Source organism: Triticum dicoccoides, chromosome 3B (genome assembly GCF_002162155.2).
Source record: "Triticum dicoccoides isolate Atlit2015 ecotype Zavitan chromosome 3B, WEW_v2.0, whole genome shotgun sequence".
NCBI lineage: Eukaryota > Viridiplantae > Streptophyta > Magnoliopsida > Poales > Poaceae > Triticum > Triticum dicoccoides.
The window spans coordinates 195,788,469-195,798,681 of NC_041385.1; positions in this window are offsets into that span (position 1 = coordinate 195,788,469).

The following is a 10,213-nucleotide window of genomic DNA, read 5'->3' on the forward strand; positions in this document are numbered from 1 at the left end:
ATGACAAGTTTCACGGTTGTCATTATTCTTTATAGCATACATGTCATCACCATAATCATCATAGATAGGAACTTTGTTGTCATAGTCAATTGCAACCTCCTCCAAAATAGTGGATTCATCACTAAATAAAATCATGACCTCTCCAAATCCACTTTCATCCTTGTAATCATCATAAATAGGAGGCATGCAATCATTATAACAAATTTTCACATCAAATCTTGGGGGACTAAAAATATCATCTTCATCAAACATAGCATCCCCAAGCTTATGGCGTTGCATATCATTAACATCATGGATATTCAAAGAATTCATACTAACAACAATGCAATCATGCTCATCATTCATGCCAATCATTTTATTAAATTCTTCTTCTATCAATTGAGCACACTTTTCCGAACCATCATTTTCAAGAAAGATATTATAAAGATGATCAATAATATTATGCAACCTCAATTCCATTTTTATGTAGCTTTCTTTTATAAACCAAACTAGTGATAAAACAAGAAACTAAAAGATTCGATTGCAAGATCTAAAGATATACCTTAAAGCACTCACCTCCCCGGCAACGGCACCAGAAAAGAGCTTGATGTCTACTATGCAACTTTATTCTTGTAGACAAATGTTGGGCCTCCAAGCGCAGAGTTTTGTAGGACAGTAGCAATTTTCCCTCAAGTGGATGACCTAAGGTTTATCAATCCGTGAGAGGTGTAGGATGAAGATGATCTCTCTCAAACGACCCTGCAACCAGATACAAGAAATCTCTTGTGTCCCCAACACACCCAATACAATGGAAAATTGTATAGGTGCACTAGTTCGGCGAAGCGATGATGATAAAAGTGTAGTATGGATAGTAGATATGAGTTTTTGTAGTGCAAACAATAGAAAACAGCAAGGTAGTAAATAGTAAAACGAACTCAAAAGGTATTGCAATGATGGAAAATGAGGCCTAGGGTGCATACTTTCACTAGGGCAATCTCTCAACAATGCTAACATAGTTATCGCTCAAAATGCAACAAAGAACCACTCCCGAGCTCCTATTAGCGGAGAACAAAAGATAGAAATTATTTGTAGGGTACGAAACCACCTCAAAGCTATTCTTTCCGATCGATCTATCCTACAGTTCGTACAAAAATAACAGCAAGCTATTCTTTCCGATTGATCTAATCAAGAGTGCGTACTAAAATAACACCATATGACACATATCAACCAACTTTAATGTCACCTAGATACCCCAATTTCACCACGAGTACCCGTGAGTTAATTATACGATATGTATCAAACAATTTCAGATTCATAATGCTCAATCCAACACAAAGAACAACAAGGGGACCCCAAAGTTTCTATCGGAGAAAAGATAATAAAAATGTGCATCAACCCCTATGCATAGATTACCCCAATGTCACCGCGGGATCCGCAAGTTGAGTGCCATAACATATATCAAGTGAATCAATATGATACTCCATTGTCACCTCAAGTATTCATACGACAAGACATACATCGTGTGTTTTCAGATCTGAACATTCAATCCGACAAGACAAAACTTCAAAGGGTAAAGACTCAATTCATCACAACAAGAGTATAGAGGGGAGAAACATCATATCTTCCATCTATATTAACAAAGCCCATGATATAGATCACGAGAGAGAGAGAGATCAAACACATAGCTACTGGTACAAACCCTTAGCCCTGAAGGTGGACTACTCCCTCCTCATCATGGTGGCCGCCGGGATGATGAAGATGGCCACCGGAGATGATTCCCCCCTCTGGCAGGGTGCCGGAACGGGGTCTAGATTGGATCTCGTGGATACATAGGCCTTGTGGCGGTGGAACTTCTGATCTAGGGCTACCCCGAAGGGTTTTGGAATATTTGGGACTTGATAGGGCAAACAAGGGGTGCGGAAGGGCACCGAGGTGGGCACAACCCACCTGGGCACGCCTGGGGGCCCGGGCGTGCCCTGGTGGGTTGTTCCCCCCTCAAGGCACCCCCCCCCCAGGTGCTGCTCTAGCCCATCCTGGGTGTTCTGGTCCATAAAAATTCTCGAAGGAGTTTCGCGGTGTTTGGAATCCGTTTGATATTGATTTCCTGCGATGTAAAAACAAGAAAAAAACATCAACTGGCACTGGGTGAGGGAGTCCTGGATTAGGGGGTCCTCGGACAGCCGGACTATATGCTTATGCCGGACTGTTGGGCTATGAAGATACAAGAGTGAAGACTTCGTCCCGTGTCCGGGTGGGACTCTCCTTTGCGTGGAAGGCAAGCTTGGCAATTCGGATATGTAGATTCCCTTCTCTATATTCGAGTCTGTGTAACCCTAGCCCCCTCCGGTGTCTATATAAACCGGAGGGTTTAGTTTGTAGAACAACAATCATAATCATAGTCTAGCTTCTAGGGTTTAGCGTGTACGATCTCGTGGTAGATCAACTCTTGTAATACTCATATCATCAAGATCAATCAAGCAGGAAGTAGGGTATTACCTCCATAGAGAGGGCCCGAACCTGGGTAAACATCGTTTCCCCCGCCTCCTGTTACCATTATCCTTAGACACACAGTTCGGGACCCCCTACCCGAGATCCAACGGTTTTGACACCGACATTGGTGCTTTCAATGAGAGTTCCACTATGTCGTCACCATAAGGCTTGATGGCCCCTTCGATCATCTACAACGATGCGGTCCAGGGTGAGGTTTTCCTCCCCGGCCAGATCTTTGTATTCGGCGGCTTCGCACTGCGGGCCAACTCGCTTGGCCATCTGGAGCAAATCGATAGCTACGCCCCTGGCCATCAGGTCAGGTTTGGAAGCTGAACTACACTGCCGACATCCGTGGAGATTTGATCTTCAACGGATTCGAGCCCATAACAGGTGCACCCTGCAGCCACGACGAGCGTGACCTAGATCTGCCATCGGACAGTGTTCGGGAGACCCCACCTGCAGCTGCCCTGGCTTTAGATCCAGTGCAGATCGTGCCATCCGAGGACGGGAGGATGGACCCCGCCATGGAAGCCGCACACTCAATGGCGATAGAGCCAAACACAGATTTGACTTCCAATGAGGTCTGTGTCATCGGACCCTCGGCCTCGTCTCCAACCATAGGCTCCAAACCACGTGTATCCGCACCCATCGGATCTAACTGGGCGCCGATCATTGAGTTCAGCTCCACGAATATCTTCCAGCACTCGCCCTTGGGCGACGTGCTAAACTCCTTAAAATCTCTCTCCTTGTCAGGAAACTCCTGGACGAACTATGTCCGGCTTGATTGGGATGCAGATGACAAAGGAAGTCATTCCCCACCCACCGCCCACTTAATAGCCACTGTCGACGACTTAACTGACATGCATGATTTTGACTCCGAGGACATCAACGGTATGGAAGACGATGCTGGAGAAGAACGGGAACCACCGCCCCCAGGGCGCTGGACAACCACCTCATCATATGACATATATATGGTGGACACACCCAAAGAAAGCAACGGCGAGGATCAAAAGGATGCAACGGAGTGTAATCCTCTTGAAAAGCAAACAAAGCGCCGACGTTAGTGGCGCCGCTCTAAACCCCACCATAGCAAAAACAGCAATATCGGCACAAGAAAGAATAACACCCCGGACAATGCTAAAGATAACGACGACCCCGTAGACCTAGCGATGGAGCAGGGGGACGGTGAGCACAGTCCGGGGCCGTTGTCCGGTCACAGCGATGCCGAAGACAAAACGTATAAACTTGTCTCCGGAGAGGAGAACAGTCCGGACGAAGATGCACACATCATCCCGGAAAAGCGCTTGGAACAAGAGCACCTCCACAAAAGGCTTATTGCCACCGCGAGGAGCTTGAAGAAGCAGAAGCAATGGCTTAAAGCCGCGCAGGATACGCTCAACCACAGATGGAACGAAGTGCTCGACACTGATGAAAGATACGGCGTTGATCGCCAGACAAAGAGCTACCCAAAATGTAAGTTGCTGCCTGAATTCGACAACGAGACTATCGCACCCATTCCGCCGAAAAACAATACAGCCGATCTGTCGGACCGACCACCCCGTGGCCGACACAAAGCGGCTAATGACGCCGCACACAAGTCAGCACACGACCTACGTGAGCACCTGGACAAAAGAGCTGGTATGATCAGGTCCATCTATGGATCTAGGAAACGTGTTCCTCCGCAGGACCACAGCCACCAAACCGACTATACTGATCGACGACCAGCTCGGAATCAACACCGAACACTACAGTCGTCGGACCCATGCCACGACACAGCTAAGTACAGGGTGTAGCAGAACCCCTGTGCTTCACCGATGAGGTGTTGGACCATGAATTTATAGAGGGGTTTAAACCCGTAAACATCGAGGCATACGACGGAACGACAGACCCTGCAGTCTGGATTGAGGACTTTATTCTTCACATTCATATGGCTCGTAGAGACGATCTCCACGCTATCCAATTGTAACATCCCAAATTTTCAATTTGGAATGTTATACATTAGATCATCATTGCATATCATATTTTATTGCATTTGGCTCGATCCTAGAAAATTCTATGCAACTCAAGGACCAACGGAGAGAGTTGGGGATTTCGTTATTTTCATATTTGAGTTTTTCTCAAATTTTGAAAATAGGATCATTTGACTTTATTTATTTTATCTTCAATTATTTATATTATAAAAAATATGATAGAGGGAATAAAATGACTTTCCCAAGATAAAGAAATATTAAGGATTTAATAATAAAATCAAATAAGATTTTATTTTGGATTTTATCGCTATTTTATTTGAATTTAGGAAAAAAGCACGTTTTTCAAAATTGCACTTAGGCCCCAAATAAATGTTGATCTTGGCCGGCTTGATTTTAGAAGTCGGGGAAAATTTATTTCGGGATTTTTGGAGTCCGTTTAGTATTTCTTTTATTTGTTTTTCTGCGCGTAATGTTTTTTTTTTAAAAGATACCGACCTAGCCGGGCCGTACTCGACCCGGACTCTAGCCCGGCCGGCCTTTATAAGCCGGGGGAGCCCAGCCCGAGCCGTCCCAAACCCTAGCCCCAGCCACCGCCGGACACCGCCGCCGCCCGCCGCCGCGAGCCGCTGCCGCCGCCGGACCCCACCGTCGGAGTAGCCGCCGCCGCCGCCGATCCGCACCCCGAGGTAGCCGCCGGTTTTCTAATAAAACCGTTCAGTTTTTTTTCGAAACCCTAGATCCGGGTTTTTTAGATCCGGTTCGGTTTATTTAATTTTTTTCCCGGTTTAGTCTATTTAGCGGACGTTCGTCCGTACGTTTGTTTTAACGAACGGTTTTCGTCATTTAGCCGCAGACAGCGAATGTTCGTTCGTTAGCCTGTTCATCCGTTTTTCTTTTCTCGGATTTTCCGCGATTATTTCTGATCGCGGTTTCTGATCTGATTTTCGTTTTAGTATAACTTTTCGCTCGTTTATCGGAATCAGGCGATTCAAGCGCCTAGAGTTTCGTCTCGAGACCCTCTTTCCATTTAACCAACTCATACAAGTTTTTGCTACTGTAAAATTTATCCTAGGTACAGAATAGTAAAATGAAGCTTGTTTCTTTCGCCGTTTGATTTTCGTTGCTTCGTTTGATTTGATTCTTTTTGAAAACCGGAGTTCTTAAGTTGAACTTTATGGTTAGATCTTTTATTTGAGTTTTACCTGTGCATTAGATGAGTGCTTATTGTATGCTTGTTTGTTTGCGATAGAGTACCCGGAGTGCGCCGCTTGCTACTTCGAATCTCTAGGTTTCACGATCATCAGCAAGGCAAGTAACACTTTGATCATACCTCTTTACTACCCAGTTTTATTGCATTAGATCAATCCTCAAACAATTGCATGATTAGGATTTGATTAATATGTGGGTTTTGGGAAGTAGATGAGGTAGAACCTATTACCTGTTTATTATCAAACCTTCGGGAGTTATTTCTACGTTTGCTTATATTGCCATGCTATGCTAGTAGACGTGGATTGGGTGAGTGTATCCATGACAGATGTGAGATTGTTAATTAATGGTTTACTTAAGGTGGCAACTTAAATTCACATCTGGGTGGATTGAGCCACCTGGGGAACCCAGTGTTGCCTGCATTTTTGGAAATCCCGGGGTACCGTGTGATTCTCCTATGGACTGCCACCCAGGCTCAAAGGGATCATGAGATTATTCATGCTAGAAACTTTCGTGTGCAGCCGCAAGCTACTATGGGCTCTAGCATAGTTGAATAAGTTGTGTGAGCTCTTGAAGAGGTAGACTAGCAGATGTAGGGGATGTAGGTTGGTATTGTCTACCCGGAGTAGAGAGTTAATGCTTCTGAAAGACTGTGTCTCAGTCATCCGTTTCTCAAACACCTTGTAGTGCGAGAAATCAAGCGGAGGAGATCGAGTCTTGCGGGGAAAAGTGCACAAACCTCTGCAGAGTGTATAAACTAATCATGGTTAGCCGTGTCCCCGGTTATGGACGTTTTGAGTATCTAGTACTTGGATTATCATGTGAATCTCATCATGTTTCTTTAATTAATTTTGTTGGGTTTAATGATGATGCTTAATTGGGATTGAGTTGGAGTACCCTTCTCAATGTTTAACAACCACCATGATAGTTAAATAAAATTTATTCCTTTGCAGTAGGGAAAAATTGGCTTTATGCAAAACTATAACCATAGAGCTTTCCACCAGCCATATATGCATGTAGTACAGCATTATTCTTTCATTACTCTCTATGTGTTACATTGGCAGCATATTCCATGTGCTGACCCGTTTCGGGCTGCAACGTTCATGTTGCAGACTTTTCAGACGACGAGTAAGGTGCCTTATGTCATGATCTTATACTCAGTGATGCCGTTGGACTTGATGGACTCGCTTATCTTCCAAGCCTTCCGTTGTTATCGTTATTAGATGGCCTTAAGCCATATTTATTGTAATAAGTTCTTTTTTGAGACATTCGATGTAATAAGTGTGTGATTGCTACTCTGTTATAAATCCTTCAAGTATTGTGCGTGTCAGCATTACCGATCCAGGGATGACACTGATGCACAGAGATCAGACTGTTTGAGGTCTAGTCGCTACACAAATACCTGCCCCTCAAGTTGAAAGGACCAGCTCGGCACTGGTTGAAAAGCCTCCCTGAAAATTCAATTGGAAGTTGGGAGGAACTCGAGGACGCTTTCAGGGATAATTTTCAAGGGACCTATGTCCGACCTCCGGATGCAGATGATTTAAGTCACATAATCCAACAACCCAGAGAGTCAGCCCGTAAGCTTTGGAACAGATTTCTCACCAAGAAGAACCAAATCGTCGACTGTCCGGATGCTGAAGCCCTAGCAGCTTTCAAACATAGTGTCCGGGACGAATGGATTTCCAGACACCTCGGCCAGGAAAAGCCGAGGACAATGGCAGCCCTAACAACTCTTATGACCCGCTTTTGCGCGGGTGAGGATAGTTAGTTGGCCCGCAGCGGCACCAGCGACCCAGGCACATCTAAAATCAGGGATGGCAATGGAAAGCCGTGACGCAATAAAAACAAGCGTCGAAATAATGAAGACAGCCCAGACAATACAGCGGTAAAGTCCGGATTCAGGGGCTCTAGACCCGGTCAACGGAAAAAGGCATTCAAAGGCAGCAGAGATGGTCCATCCAGCCTAAATAAAATTCTAGATAGGTCCTGTCAGATTCATGGCACCCCCGAGAAACCTGCGAATCACACTAGCAGAGAATGCTGGGTTTTCAAGCAAGCCAGCAAGCTAAACACCGAAGACAAAGGGAGGGAGCTGCCAAGTGAAGATGAGGACGAGCCTTGCCAGCCGAACACTGGGGGACAGAAAAAATTCCCACCGGAGGTGAAAATAGTAAACATGATTTACGCCATTCACATACCAAAGAGGAAGCGCAAACACACAGTCCGAGACGTATATGCTGTAGAGCCCGTCGCCCCCAAATTCAACCCATGGTCGGGCCTGCTCGATCACTTTCGATCGCAGGGATCATCCGACTAGTATCCAGCATGGAGGTTCGGCTGCCTTGATGCTTGACCCAATAATCGAGGGATACCATCTCACCCGAGTCCTCATGGACGGCGGCAGTAGTCTTAATCTGATATATCAGGACACTGTCCGCAAGATGGGGATAGACCCGTCAAGAATCAACCAAAGTAGTACTACCTTTAAAGGAGTAATACTAGGCGTAGAGGCCCGCTGCACGGGCTCTTTAACATTAGAGGTTGTATTCGGTTCTCCCGACAACTTTCGAAGCGAAGAACTAATCTTCGACATCGCTCCATTCCGAAGCGGCAATCATGCACTACTCGGAACAATGGCCTTCTGTTGTTTCAATGCAGTACCGCATTACGCTTATCTCAAACTTAAGATGCCCGGTCCACGCGGCGTCATCACTATCAGCGGAAACACAGAGTGTTCTCTTCGCGCGGAAGACTACGTGGCGGCTCTAGCAGCCAAACCACTGAACGGCCTCTCCAACCCGAGTAACAACGGTCTTCGAGACCACGGACACGGCTAGACGTGTTCGGCGCACCACTAGTTGTAGCAGCCCAGATAAACCTGAGCTTGATTAACGGCTATGCCCCCATATGTGGTGCTAGGGGATGCCCGCATGTAGAGGGTCCATGGTTCGGCTTGACCCTATTTACAATCAAGAAATTGAATTTTCATGGTTCATTAAGATTAACCGACTTTATGCACGGTCACACCAGACTCTTTCACCTGGGTTTTTCTTTTTTTTAACAGGTGACCGTCATGCTACACCCTTCAAAGATACGGCACAACAGAGACAAAGGCGCAGACGTGCAGTAGGGCCCCATCCAAAGGTTTCTTTTTAGATTAAGACCCTGTGTAAACCTTTTTTATTGTCTCTTGTTGTCTCACACCCTCCTGGCACTTAAAATGACCAAGAGGAATACCGGCGTTACCGGCGAGCTTATGATTCGCCGTTCTAAAATAGACGTTATAGAGACAGCAACTAGTGTGTTTTTGAGATCTATGCTCTCACCATAGGCGCTCTTTCGTCACGCCGGATTGATGCACGTACCTTGAAATTCTGGGTTCATTATCGAGGGCGGTACTCAGCCCAGTATATGTTGTAAAGTCCGAATACCTTCGGTAGTGTTCGGCGTCGCGAGTTTGGCCTTATATGCATCAGCTCTGAATCATGTCTTTGGTCAATAGTTGGGTTTGCCCAACTCCCATGTTTTGCTACCTTACGTTCCTCTCTATCGGCTAAGGTGGCATAGGGAGAACTACTGTGGTTGTGCCCTGGTTCATCCGAATGAGCACCTCAGTAGAGAAAGTCGAAAACTGACTATCATGATAAAGCGAGAGACTGGTCAACCACTCGATGACTCAGCGGAATCTTCGCAATTCCTCCGCATTAACGAAGGACCGGTTTCCCAGTCACGTATGTAAATGCACCGTATTCGGATAAACACGGACATACCTGGGGCTATATAGTAGTCCCACCATCAAACTCCTATGGCTAAGTGAAAGTGTTAAAGCTATATAGTCCGATTGCCTCGTTCGCCGCGCTACCACCTCCTTAACGGACCAAGACGTTGGATCAAGTGTGATTATGTGCTTTGCCGAACACCCCCTCATTATATGCTAGGGGGCTGAAGCTGACGACTGCAAACTTTCAGGTTATATACATACATACATAAGCGGCCGCACAGGAGGCACTACAATACTTTACGGGCAAAAGTATAAATATAGCCTTTATTACCAAAAGCATTGTTTTTACAATCAAGATACATATCATTCGAACATGGTATTCTTTGAGCACTGAGCCTCTATTAAATGGGCACCCTCTAAGACTTCTTCAAAATTGTGCTCGGGCGAGTCCTGGCCCCCGGGCGGACCCCTGGTTGCAATACCGGTGGCCTCCATCTTCGCCCAGTATGTCTTAACACGGGCAAAGGCCATCCGCGCACCCTCTATGCACGCCGACCGCTTGACAGCGTCGATATGCGGCACAACACGAATAAATCGTTGCACCAAACCAAAATAACTATTCGGACTTGGTTCCTTCGGCCACAGGTGATCCACGACGGCCTTCATGGCAAGCCCAGATAACCTATGGAGCTCAGCCTATTCGGTCATTTTCCCATTCAACAACAGCGGACGCCTTGGAGTACTGAACTGCGACCAGAACAATCTTTCCGTTTCATGATCTTCTCGCTCTTCGAAATACTGCGTCGCATCAGTAGCACTCTTTGACAAGTCCAAGTATGCGTCT